The sequence below is a fragment of the Dasypus novemcinctus genome, chromosome 16 (genome assembly GCF_030445035.2).
Source record: "Dasypus novemcinctus isolate mDasNov1 chromosome 16, mDasNov1.1.hap2, whole genome shotgun sequence".
NCBI lineage: Eukaryota > Metazoa > Chordata > Mammalia > Cingulata > Dasypodidae > Dasypus > Dasypus novemcinctus.
The window spans coordinates 28,800,931-28,815,225 of record NC_080688.1 but is presented as its reverse complement, the minus strand read 5'-3'; the positions used below and the strand labels follow the sequence as shown (position 1 = coordinate 28,815,225).

The 14,295-nt window shown below is 38.7% G+C and overlaps 1 protein-coding gene across 2 annotated transcripts in view; it reads right to left on the bottom strand.

Moving 5' to 3' along the window:
- L3MBTL4 (L3MBTL histone methyl-lysine binding protein 4) overlaps window positions 1–14,295 on the bottom strand; it is a 492,971-nt gene that overhangs the window by 402,954 nt on the left and 75,722 nt on the right. Inside the window, exon 2 of one of the 2 annotated variants that reach the window (XM_004466967.3) lies at window positions 8,470–8,630. The exons of the other annotated variant lie outside the window; for it this stretch is intronic. The gene's annotated coding sequence lies outside the window, so the exon portion shown is untranslated. The remainder of the gene's footprint in view (window positions 1–8,469; window positions 8,631–14,295) is intronic. 2 annotated transcript variants of the gene reach the window in all.

Genomic DNA, 14,295 nt, shown 5'->3' with positions numbered 1-14,295 from the left:
GTCAGACTCCAAAGGTGATCAAGTTTTAGAAAAACTATATCCAACTTATTTAGTTAATGTTTTCCCTTTTCAATATGTACAAGAGTAATAAGTAATACAAAAACATGTTTAAAAGTATAGAAAAGGTCTTTTTTATAAAATGTAAATTTTTAATGATAAGAAAATATCATACGATAGTTTCTAGCATTGCTTTTTTTATTAGCAGTCTTTAAAATAATGGAGCAACTTACAATCAATAGAGAGTTATGCAAGATGTAATGCAATAACTTCTACAGAAGACATACAAAGCAAATCTACCTTCTAGTTTGTGGAAGATATGGTTTGTTTTAAGGTAAGGTTTCTTTGTGATTACAAAAATAGGAGCTCATTTCCTTAAAATATTATCCATGTATTATTTAACTACCTATTGACAATTTTTTTTCATCTTTGCTCTACCAAAAGTCTGTGTTTGGAGGTAAATAAGAGGGTTTAACTTATTTTTGAAATGCCTCCTTTTTATATGACCTGCGTCGCTGAATGAAAAATATAATCCTGGTAAAACTCAAGAAGTAAGTACTAAGAATCTCTCCCAAACCAATGAAATTTAAACTTCGTCTCTCTGAAGTTTATCTAAAGTATCAAGGCTCTCAGAAATCAATTGCTTTTTTAGAGATAAAAATAATGTGCTATCACAGCACACTAATTATATAGGTATTAGAGTTTCAAGACTGCTACAAAATCAATAGGAGTTTACAAACTAAAATAAAGCATGCTTCTTTGCTCTAACATTATACCTAAAAGATCTTCTATCAAATTTGAGTTATTTTTCTATAGACCATAGCTTCTCACTCTTTAATTACTAATACTTTCCATTCACTTATTAAATCAAATCTAGTCATTAAAGGCTTAAATTAAAATCGCAGTGACCTGTGATGGCATGACCTTCTAAAATACACTCAAATTTGAAAAAAAAACCACATTTATTGAGGATATCTGTTTAAGATGAAATTGTTTTAGGCAGACCAGACTTCCTCCAATAACAGCAAAGAAAGTCAAATAAAATTCTAAACTGATAAAGGCATTAGAGAGCTCTGAAAATACTGGGAACTAGAAAGGTTTAGACTACCAAAAAAAGAGCAAAACCTCATATGGGTGAGTTGTTGATCTGCAGCAACACTTTCCTAATTATATTTGCACAGATAAAGGGCTATAATGGAATTTACATGGTTTTGTGAAGCTAGAGGGTCTAAACTGAAGATTTGAAGGTCCTCAAACACACAATCAGTTTCACTCTGATATTTAGTGAGATGAGAAGCTAAAAAGTTAAGCAGTAAGCATAAAAAAACAGTAGTTTTCTAAAGTCTGATAGCACCGTGAAGAAAAATAACAGAATTGAGAGATGAACACATAAGATTCTCGATTGAAAGTCCTGGTAGAACATGTCTTAGGAAAGAGACCAACCAGAGATAGAGACTCTCCAAAACTGTAATCAATCCTCTACTAAGCTAGATTAGGGTGGTCAACCCCCCAATTCATCTGCCTTTGTAGAAGAAAGAGTGAACACTTTTTAACAGGAGACAACATCCAGCACCTCTTCTTGACGAAAACAAGGAATAGAAGGAAAACATCTTCAACATGATAAAGGGCCAATATGAAAAACCCACAGCTAACATCACACTCAATGGTGAAAGGCTGAAAGCTTTCCTCCTAAAATCAAGAACAAGACAAAGATGCCCACTTTCACCACTGCTATACAACACCTGTACTTGAAGTTCTAGACAGAACAAATAGGCAAGAAAAAGAAAAAAAAGGCATCCATATTGGAAAGGAAGAAGTGAAATATTCCTTATTTACAGATGACATGACCCTATATATAGGAAATCCTGAAAATTCCATACCAAAGCTACTAGAGTTAATAAATGAATACTGCAAAGCAGTAGGACTAACACAAATATCAGAGGTGTTTCTATACACCATCACTGAACAATACAAAAGAGAAATCAAGAAGACAATTCCATTTACAATGGCAGCTAAAAGAATCAAATATCTAGGAATAAGTTTAACCAAGGATGTAAAGAAACTGTAGATAGAGAACTATAAAACACTGCTGAAAGAAATTTTAAAAGACCTAAATAAATTTAAGGACATTCCATGTTCATAAATTAGAAGACTAAATATTGCTAAGATGTCAATACTAGAAACAAAAATAAATTAATTAAATTATATAAGAAAAAAATACCTAAAAAAGGAGAAAAATAAAAATAACCAATGGAAAAAATAAAAAATGAAAAGAAAAAAGAAAACAGAAGACAAAAAAAAGGAAAAAGGAAAAAAGATAAAAAACAAAAACAAAAAGATGTCAATACTACCCAAAGCAATTTACAGATTCAACTTAATACCAATCAAAATCCCAACAGTTTTCTTCACAGAAATGGGAAAACCAATCTTCAAATTCATATGGAAGGGTAAGGGGCCCCAAACAGCCAAAACCATCTTGCAAGAAAAACAATCTGAATGTAAATGGTCAGAAAAATGGAATAGTTCTAAAGCATTATCCCCTACTGACATTCAAGAAGACAGGGTTGGCTTTATTCAGTTCAGCACAGTAACTTAAAGTCTACCAGCTGTATGTAAGACAATCTCCTCCAAAGTTTAAACTCTACTACCTCACAGAATTTATGACTAAGCAATGTGCTAGGTAAAGATAAACGACAGCTCTGCTCCCCACCATCCTCATTTGAATTACTTTTCTTAAGCCACACCTATGAAGATTAAAATAGTGAGATCTTACTCTAGCGCTGTGTGCACGCAAGTCGTTCACCGGCACGTGTAGGATCCATCCCATGGGGTTGGCCACTCCCATTCTATGGGACCACATTCAAAGGCAATGTCAGCGGCCGGCCCAGAACCACCTGGGTTCCTTCCGTGCTCTGTCCCTGGATTTCTGCCTTCCAACCTTCCTCTTCCCTTCTTTCCCCCTCACCCTCAGGCCATCTTCTCCAAACTCTCTTTCTAATTACCACTAAAATTCATAGGAGGTTTGCATAAAGTCCCCTGCCAGGACCTGGTGCAAGATGCCATTTACACTCCAAAGAAGGCCTTGGAGAAGCATGGGACACTGTACTTACTCCTATGGAAGCCACAGGCCAAACCTCAGAGGTGAGCCAGGAAGCAACACTAACAATCCTACGAGTGCTACAACTTAAATATTCATGCTGAATCTTCCTTATATATAGGATTTTTTTTCTTATTTTAGATCCATCCAACCATATTCAATTTTTGCTTGACTTCATTCAAAACAGTGGTATCTTATCAAGTTTATTCCCACTTGAAACTTCCACCTGCTTTAGTCTATTCCCAGACTGTAATGAAGAAATCCCATTAACCTTAAACAGGAATGATGTTGGCAGGCTGGAGTCTTTGGCAATTCTATATATTTTCTGGATTACTTTCTTATAAAATCATAGAACATTAAGACCATGGAACACTATGTGAAAGTTCTAAGTCTTTACTGTATGAAACTTCATAAAAGAAAATTTGGTAATGTATAAAAGCACCAAACACAAAATTCTGAACAGTGAGATGATTGATTCCTCCTTTCCATTCTGCAGCTCACTTAATTTTGGTATATTTTCTATCAGGCCCTCACCCCGTCCCACTCGGCAACCAATGATCTCTTCTAATTCCAGGTATGAACACTTGGAGAGAAACAGATTGCTCTTCCTCTTCATATGAATGCAGGGGTCCTCAAAATGCTGATTGCCTGATTTCAAATTGCCCTTATCAAGAGCGCTACATACATAGAAGCAATTTCGAAAATTCCTTTTGACTACTGGGCCCCAATGATTACAATCAAGAGTTGAAAAAATCATTAGAGAAAAGTCAAACTGCATGCATAAAAGACAAAGAAAAGCAGGATTCTTTGGTCACTTGATGGATAAACCAGTTATCTAAGCACTATGAATCATTACGTATGATGCTTAAATTGTGAGACAACCATCAAAGTGGAATTACTCATGCATCCATCCATTATGAGCTTTATCTTTGGGCTGACTTCATTTGATGCTTTAAAGTTCAGAACATCATCATATTATCTCAGTGTTCTCTTTCAGTTCCATGTGAAGCCACAAATGCAGCCACTAAAAAATTTCCTTCACTAAGCCATATACAGATAAGACAAGGCAGACTTCACAAAAAGAGGTTGTCCTCTTTCACAGTCTCACCTTTCCCAGCGCTGGAGGTGGAGAAAATAAGCCCACTACGAATCATGTAGCTATAAGCCAGTTACTGCACAGCGCTGAGAGTTAACAACCTCACTTGTAAACAGAATGCGTTGAAAGACCCTAGAAGATGACTTCTAACTCATCTTCCAGTTGTAATTTACACTTTCATAAATAAATTTTAGACAATGTTCTTTAATCTTCCACCTCAGCCAGCTGTGTAAAAGGAGGTCTACAATGCTGGCAGCACTCCAGTAGTAGAATCTCTACCTAAGAAATTCTTGATTACTTCTCTCTGTGTTACAGAAAGTTGTTCTGGGAGGAGGAAAGAGCAGCAGATGTAGCCTCAGAAGCCCTATGCAAATCTTGGTTCTACCACTTATATAGTGACCTTCAGCAAAATACAAAAACTCTCTAAAGTTTAATCTTGGTTTCTATAAAATGGAAACAATTCTTTACCTATCACAACCATAAAAAAATTTAAGAACCAAATGAGGGTCTGTAAATTACTGAATCATAATCTGCAATTTCTAAGACTTGCTAGTATTGACTGAGCACTTCCTATTTGCAAGGAACATACTAAATGCTTTGCATATGTAATAGGTTGAATGGTAGACATCCAAAAAATACCAAAGTCCTAATTACTGGAACTTTATTCAGCAAAAGGGCCTTTGCAGATGGGAAAAAATCAAAGTTCTGAATTATCTGCGTGGGCCCTCAAGTCTCGTTGTGAGAGAGAAGTATAGGGCAGTTTCACACAGAGGAGAAGGTCCTGTGAAGACGTTAGCAAAGTGGCTAGAGTCTATAAGCAGGTAGCTACCAGGAACAGGAAGAAAGAGGAACTATTTCTCCCCTAGAGCCTCCAGTGGGAGTATGGTCCTGCCGACAATTTGACTTCACACAGTGAAATAATCTTGGCCTCCAGGGTTCCAGGACTGCAAGAGAAAATATTTTTATTGTTTTAAGCCACCAACTTTATGGCAATTTGTTACAGCAGCCTCAGGAGACAAATATAACATACATTATCTAAACTTCAGGGTCCCTATTTTACAGATGAAGTAACTGAATATAACTTGTCCAAGGGTAGCTAGAAAAGGGCAGAGCCAAGGTTTCAACTGCTCTATCTCCAAAGCCAGCAATCTTAATCCTTACACTAATATATGACCTTCAAGTTCACCAAATAAGGTTGAGAAATGCTGCCTGCATAACTTCTTCCCCTTGAGATTCATGAGTCTTTAACAAATTTAAGGTAATGAGATCTGCAATTAAAAGAGAAGTTTTAACTTTAATCAAAATTTTCTTTATAACCCTACTTAACAATAAATCTTCTAAGCCCAGCATATCTATTAAATACTTGTGTTTGATGGAACACAGTTTTTGAAATGTTGATCCAGGCCAGTCCAATTGCCTTGTTTTACAAAAAGAAAACTGAAGCCCAGACAAATTCAGAGACTTGGCCACGGCCACAGAGCTAACAGACAAGAGCTCAGGACTAGAACACTCGACCAAGTTCACTCCAGAGCTTTTTGCTTCATATCTTCCTGCCTGCTTGAAAGTATCCTCTAAATAGGTCAGAAATTATTACTATTACTGAAGCCAGCTATAAGATAGGGAAACAATAGATGGATCTGGAACCTGGCAGAGAGCCCACATGGACATCAGTAACCCCAAGATGGCTGCTGGAAGACCCTCCCCAAGATTCTGCCATTCAGAACAGGATTTCCTCTGGAAGCCAGGAGAAGCCCCAGATATTCCCCAGAGACTTCATCATTGGGCCCTCACAGGAGATCGATGGGTGGGGTAACCAATCAAAACAGCAAACAGCTGAAACTCCTCCCCTGCCATTAGCAAAGGGGTGGAGTAATTAATGGCTCAAAAAGCAGGCGCAAGGCCGGAATTCACTCTCTCGTGGCCTGTGCACGCTCTCGCCTGTGGATCCCTGTTCCTGCCCTCTGCGCACCACCCTCCCCATTCTTACTCTGCCATGTGGCCACGCAAATAAAACCTGGGCATTTGTAATCTATAATGGGGAACTGTAGTCTGTAAATCAGCCCGCTTGACCACTTTTCAGCCCCTTCCTCTCTACCTGGGACCCAACGATCTATTATTTTCTCCCATTTCTCATCCCTCCTTGCCTGGATAAATTACTGGCCTAACTAACCCGACATGCTCTTGAAATTCATTTCTGCAGCATAGCCAAGAACCTAGACAAAATCCGGTAACATTACCACACTTTCAAAACAGATTCTTCCAAAACCAACAAAGTTTTAGAACATGGCACCAAAAGATTTACTCAAAAAGAAGAAAGCTATAGCCAAAGTCTAAGGATTTACAGATGAGAAAGCAGCCACTTCTTAAACAAAATGCCAGCTACATCAGTTTCCCCCCACCCCATCTTCCTGTTCTCAGATCAAACACAAACCCCTGTACAGGCTTCAGAAAATATTTGTGTAGTATATATTTACAATTTCTATACTTACCAGACTCGGTCTTTCAAATGTCCTCATTTGGCAGAAAGCAGAAAAAAATGACAGTCCCTGGAAAGGAAAGTGATGGGGGGAGGAGGGGGAGGGACATTCAAATGCATTCCTGGAGGTGTCCACAAGGAGACACGGTGTGCAAAAGTACAGGAAGCAAGATAATGATAAACTACTTGGATTCACTTGAAATTTTCATTTCTAGGTTGTTAAATATTTCAGTCCTGGTAGGAATTCAAGGTTATGAAAATGCCTTGCAAAGAAAAGCATTTTGATCTTTATATATTCACTGATTAAAAGCCAGTGCTGCCAACCTACAACATAAGAAACTCATTTAATCAGTCATTTATTAAGTACCTGAAATTACTTTAAAATATAAAAATGTCTTCTTTATTTAATTATCATGGAAGCATTTAATGATGCATAATAACCTCAAACAATTCTCCATTTATTCCTCAGCAAATGGCTTAAATAAATTCTCATTAAACATTTGGAACTTCCAGGAACATGGAGGATTAGAGAGATGCAGGACTCACTTCTCTCCCAGAAAAATAGCTAGAGTACAGGGCATAAACTGCCTAGAAAAATGTTCTATGGTTACGATACCAGGGGAAGGCTGGGCACCACCCAGAAGAGAGAGGGGTAAGGGAAGAAAAGGCTCTGGGTGGGAAAAGTCTGTGAGTAAAAGCTGCAGCTGTAGATGCTAGTACCCATCACCCCAACCCTTGGATCAGACAGCTTTGAATTGTCTGGCCTCTGGCAAGCAGCTACGAAAAGAGAGGGTCACAGGGGTCCACTTCCCCAGGAAAAAAGAGATAGAAGGACACAGTGTAGGGTGATTCAGCTCTTGACCCCAAAATTTGGCCTGCTGTGTCCCACTAGCCCTTCCACACCCACCAGGTGGAATTGTGCCACTGTTTGTCTGGGAGCTGGCAAGGAACTAAAGAGATCAAGGACTAAAGAGATCCAAACCTCCCAATCTCCCTCTCTACTAACTGGCACTGACTGTTGAGTACGCAGAGGGAAGTGGGATTATTTCCTACTCAAGAGAAGGGAGGGAGCTGCCAGAGAAGGCTGGAGAACTGTCTCTGAGAAAGTTTGAATTACAAGGCTCTTAGACTCCAGGAAGGAACCTCTATCCCATTGACCCAATCTGTTTGCAGCAAACACACTCCAATCAGGCATAGAATTGAGAAGGCTTACAAAGAACGCTATCTGCTGGTGGACCAAGGAAGTGCACATGAGAAAATTAAAAGTAAGTAAGAGAGGTTTTTCCAGCCTTTATACCCTCCCTTCCCCAAGGCCCTAGGAAGCAGGTCTGCAACTGATTACTGGGTCCAGAACCCAGTTTTGAGCAACTAACAGGAACAATCCTAACAATCCAGGTTGAACTAAGAATCAAAGAGCAGCAGTAAGACACAACCTGCCATAACTAAATCCCTATGAAAGAGAAAGAAATTGAGCATCTGAGTAAACTATGATCCTACTCAGATGCCTACACATCAGCAAAAAATTATGAGATATACTAAGATAATGGAAAACATGGTCCAAGGAAAGGAATATATCAAAACCCCAGAAGAGATGCAGGATTTGAGACAACTATTAATGAGTTTAAAAACAATGTGTCTAAAGAGATAAATGACATCAAAAAGAAACTGAGTGAACACAAAGAAGAATTTGAAATCGTGAATAAAAAAGTAACAGAGTTAAGGGGAATGAAAGACACAATAGGTGAGATCAGAAACACATCAGAGGGAAGCAGACTTGGCTCAACGGATAGAGCGTCCACCTACCACATGGGAGGTCCAGGGTTCAAACCCAGGGTCTCCTGACCCGTGTGATGAGCTGGCCCATGCGCAGTGCTGATGCACGCAAGGAGTGCTGTGCCATGCAGGGGTGTCCCACGCATAGGGGAGCCCCACACACAAGTACTGCGCCTGGTAAGGAGAGCCACCTAGAATGAAAAAAAGTACAGATTACCCAGGAGTGGCGCCACACACACAGAGAGCTGAAGCAGCAAGATGATGCAACAAAAAGAGATACAGATTCCCAGTGCTGCTGACAAGAATATAAGCAGACACAGAAGAACACACAGCAAATGGACACAGAGAGCAGACAACTGAAGGGGGAGGAGGGAGAAGGGGAGAGAAATAAATAAAAACTTTAAAAAAACACAAAACACACCAGAGGCATACAAGAGCAGACACATAATGACAAAAGAAAGAATAAGTGTTACCAAAGACAGAAGAGCTGAAGGGAGAAAAGGACGCAGAGAGAGGGAAGCAGATTTGGCTCAACTGATAGAGCATCCACCTACCATATAGGAGGTCCAGGGTTCAAACCCAGGGCCTCCTGATCCATGTGGTGAGCTGGCCCACACGCAGTGCTGATGCACACAAGGAGTGCCATGCTACGTAGGGGTGTCCCCCACATAGGGGAGCCCCACATGCAAGGAGTGTGCCCCACAAGGAGAGCTGCCCTGTGCAAAAAAAGTGCAGCCTGCCCAGGAGTGGGGCTGCACATATGGAGAGCTGATGCAGTAAGATAATGCAACAAAAAGGGACACAGATTTCCAGTGCGACTGACAGGAATATGTGGACACAGAAGAACACACAGCAAATGGACAGAGAGAGCAGACAATGGGGGGTGAGCGCAGGAAGGGAAGAGAAATAAATAAAAAATAAATCTTTAAAAAAAAAACAAAGAACACAGAGAGAAAAGAAATGAAAGAGGTAAGCAGGGGCTCAGGGCATTGAATAACAAAGCAAAACACAACAATATATGCGTCAAGGGAGTTCCAGAAAAAGAAGAGAAGGGAAAGGGACAGAAAGAATATTTGAGGAAATAATAGCTGTATCAGTCAGCCAAAGAGGTGCTGATGCAAAGTATCAGAAATCTGCTGGCTTTTATAAAGGGTTTTTATTTGGGGTAGAAGGTTACAAGGCCATAAAGTGTAAGTTACTTCCCTCACCAAAGTCTGTTGCCACATGTTAGAGCAAGATGGCTGCCAGTCTCTGTGAGGGTTCAGACCTCCTCTGACTCTTAAGGCTCTGTCATCCCAGCTTTTTCCAATATCAGCTGTAGGCTGGGATAAGTTTCATCTCTTTCCTGGGGATCATTTCTCTCCAGGCTCAGCTGCTCTGCTCTCTCCACAAGGCCACCATAAACTGTCAGGCAAATGGCTCATCTCTCTTTCCAGGGCTTCTGGTGTGTCTAATGCAGCCTTCTCTCTTCCCTCATGTACTGCTTCTCTGTGTTGTTCTCCTGTGTGTTTATTTTCCAGGGCACCAGCTCAAAACTCCAGCATCAAAACTCTACTGTCTGCTCTGCCATGCAGTTTTCTCTGTGAGTCCCTGCCCACAAGGGGGTAGGGTCTCAATGTCCTACTGATGTGGCCCAATCAAAGCCTTAATCATAATTTAATCAAGCGAAAGTGAAACTTCTGAATCCAATACAATCTAATATGCCCAGAGGAACAAACCAGTTTACAAACATAATCCAATATCTATTTTTGGAATTCATAAATAATGCCAAACTGCTGCAATAGCTGAAAATTTCACAACTCTCACAAAAGAAATAAAATTTTATGTCTAAGAAGCTCATCATACCCCAATTGGAATAAATCCAAACAGACCTACTCCAAGACACATACTACTCAAAATGTCAAAGACAAAGAGAAAATTCTCAGAGCAGCAAGGGAAGAGCAAACTATCACATACAAGGGACACCCAGTAAGACTTAGTATGGATTTCTCCTCAGAAACCACAGTGGCAAGAAGACAGTGGTATGATACAATTAAGATACTGAGAGAGAAAAACTGCCAGTAAAGAATTCTTTGTCCAGCATAACTGTCCTTCAAATATGAAAGACAGTATAAAACATTCACTAACAAACAGAAACTAAGACAGTTCATAAAAAAGAATCTGTCTTTGGAAATATTAAAGGAAGCCTTAGAGCCTGAAAGAAAAAGACAGGAGAGAGGCTTGGAGGAGCATATAGAAGAAAGAAAAACAGAAAAGATAACCAAGAGTAAAAAGACAGACAAAAATATGATGACATATGAAAAGCAAAGAATGAAATGGTGGAAGTAGGTAATACAGTTACAGTAATATCACTGAATGTGAATGCATTAAACTCCCAAATCAAAAGATATAGGCTGACTGAATGGATTAAAAAAAATCCATGAGCCATCCATATACTGCCTGCAAGGGATTCATCTTAGACCCAGGGATACAAACCTACTGAAAGTGAAAGGTTGGAAAAAAATATTCATGCAAACAGTAACCAAAAAAGAGCAGGGGTAGCTATAACAATATCAGACAAAATAGACTTTAAATGCAAAAAAGTTATAAAAGATACAGAAGGTCATTCCATATTAATAAAAAAGGACAATCCACCAGGAAAATATAATAGCCATAAATATCTATGCACCTAACCAGGGTGCCTCAAAATACATGAGACAAACTCTGGCAACACAGAAGGGAGAAAAAGACATTTTACAATAATCATTAGAGATTTAAACACACCACTTACATCATTAGATAGAACAACTGGACAAAAGATCAACAAGGAAACAGAGAACCAGAACAATATGATAAACCTTTAGACTAAAGAAACATACAGAATGCTGTACCCAAATTCAGTGGATTATACATTCTTCTCAAGTGTCCATGGATCTTTCTCCAGGATAGACTACATGTTAGGGCACAATACACCTCTCAATAAATATAAAAAGACTGAAATTATACAAAGCACCTCCTCAGATCATAACAGAATGAAACTGGAAATCACTGACAGAAAAGAGGTAAATTCACAAATGTATGGAGACTGAACAACACATTCCTAAATAATCAGTGGGTTAGAAAAGAAATTGAAAGTTAAATATATTGAGACAAATGAAAATGAGAACACAATTTATCAAAACTTATGGGATACAGCGAAGGCAGTCTTGAGAGGGAAGTTATAGCCCTCAATGCCAGTATTAAAAAAGAAAGTGTTAAAAATGTAACTGAACTAGAGAAACTAGAAAAAGAACAGTAAACCAATCCCAAACCAAGCAGAAAGAAAGAAATAATAAACATTAGAGCAGAAATTGAGAACAAAAAAAATAGAGAAAATTAAAAAAAAAAAAGAGCTGGTGCTTTGAGAAGATCAATCAAATTAACAAACCCCTAGTTGGACTAACAAAGAAAGATAGAAGATGCAAATAAATACAATCAGAAATGAAGGGGGGGGAGTTATTTACCCCACAGAAATAAAAAGGGTCATAGAAAGATATTATGAGAAACTGTATGCCAAAAAATTAGACAACCTAAATGAAATGGACAAATTCCTAGATGTGCACAAGAAATACAGACCTTAAGAAACCAATCATATTTAAAAAGATTGAGTCCATCATAAAAAATAAGGAAAAGTCCAGGATCAGATAGCTTCAGGTGAATTCTACCAAGCATTTTGAAAATAATTTAAACACCAGGAGTTTAAACTCTTCCAGAAAATTGAAGAGGAGGAAAAATAACCCAACATATTTTATGAAGCAGCCATCACCAGATAAAAAGACTGCAAGAAAAGAAAATTATAGACCAATCTCTCTAATGAAAATAGATGAAAACATTTTTAACAAAATACTGGAAAATCAAATCCAATAACATCAAAAGACTTATATATCATGACGAAGTGCAATTTATTCCTCGTATACAAGGCTGTTTTAACATAAGAAAATCAATCAACATAAGATACCACATTAACAAATTGAAAGGAAAAAACCACATGATTATCTGTCTCAATCAACACAGACAAACGCATTTGACAAAATCCAGCATGCTTTCTCGATAAAAACACTTGGAAGGATAGGAATAGAAGGAAAATTGCTCAATATGATAAAAGGCATATATGAAAACCCAACAGCCAACATCATACTCCATGGGGAAAGGTTGAAAGCTTTCCCTCTAACATTGGGAACAAGACAAGGATGCCCGCTATCACCACTGTTATTCAATATTGCACTAGAAATTCCAGCTAGGGCAATTACACAAGAAAAAAAAAAAATAAAGGCATCAAAATAGGAAAAAGAAGTAAAACTCTCACAGTTTGTGGATGATATGATCCTATACTTAGAAAATTCTTAAATATCCACAACAAAGCTACTTGGGCAAATAACTGAGTGCAGCAAAGTGTAAGGATACGAGATCAACACAGAAAAATCAATAATATTTTTGTACAGTAATATTGAACAATCTGAAGAGGAGCTCAGGAAAAAATACCATTTACAGTTACAACAAAAAGTCTCAAATACCCAGGAATCAATTTAACTGAAGGAGTACAGGACCAATATGTAGAAAACTTATAACAATGATAAAAGAAATCGGGAAACAGACTTGGCCCAGTGGTTAGGGCATCCGTCTACCACATGGGAGGTCCGCAGGTCAAACCCTGGGCCTCCTTGACCCGTGTGGAGCTGGCCCATGCGCAGTGCTGATGCGCGCAAGGAGTGTCGCGCCATGCAGGGGTGTCCCCCGCGTAGGGGAGCCCCACGTGCAAGGAGTGCACCTGTAAGGAGAGCCGCCCAGCGTGAAAGAAAGTGCAGCCTGCCCAGGAAGTGCCGCCCACACTTCCCGTGCCGCTGACAACAACAGAAGCGGACAAAGAAACAAGACGCAGCAAACAGACACAGAGAACAGACAACGGGGGGGGGGGGGGGGGGGGGCGGGAATTAAATAAATAAATAAATCTTTTTTTTTTTAAATGATAAAATAAATCAATGAAGACCTAAATAAATGGAAAGACATTCCAAGTTCATGGATTGGAAGACCAAATATCGTGAAGATGTCAATCCTACCCAAACTGATTTATAAAATCAATGCAACATCATTCAAAATTCCAACAACCTACTTTACAGAAATAGAAAAGGCAATTACCAAATTCATTTGGAAAGGAAAGTGCACCCAAATAGCCAAAAGCATTCTAAGAAAGAAGACCAAATTGGGAGGAATTTCACTGTTTGACCTTGAAACACATTACAAAGCTACAGTGGTCACAACAGCATGGTACTGACATAAAGATAGACACATAAATCAGTAGAATAGAATTGAGAGTCCAGAAATAAACCCTCACCTTTACAGTCAGCTGGTTTTTGGCAAAATACCAAGTCCATGTTAACAGGACAAAATAGTCTCTTTAACAAATGGTGCTGGGAGAACTGGATATCTGTAACCCAAAGAATGAAAGAGGACCCCGATACAAGAATCAACTCAAAATGGATCAAAGACCTAAATATATAAGCCAGGACCATAAAACTACTAGAAGAAAAAGTAGGAAAAAAATCTTAAAGACCATGTGGTAGGTAGTGGTTTCTTGGACCTTGCACCCAAAGCATGAGCAACAAAGGAAAAAAATAGATAAATGAGACCTCTTCAAAATTAAACTTCTTTACCTCACAAGACTTTATCAAAAGGGTGAAAAGGCAGCTGACTCAATGGGAGAAAATATTTGGAAATCACAAATTCCATAAGGGTTAATGTCCATGATATATAAAGAGTTGCTACAACTCAAAACTAAAAAGACAAGCAAACTGATTAAAAAATGGGCAAAAGACTTGAACAGACATTTGTCCAAAGAAG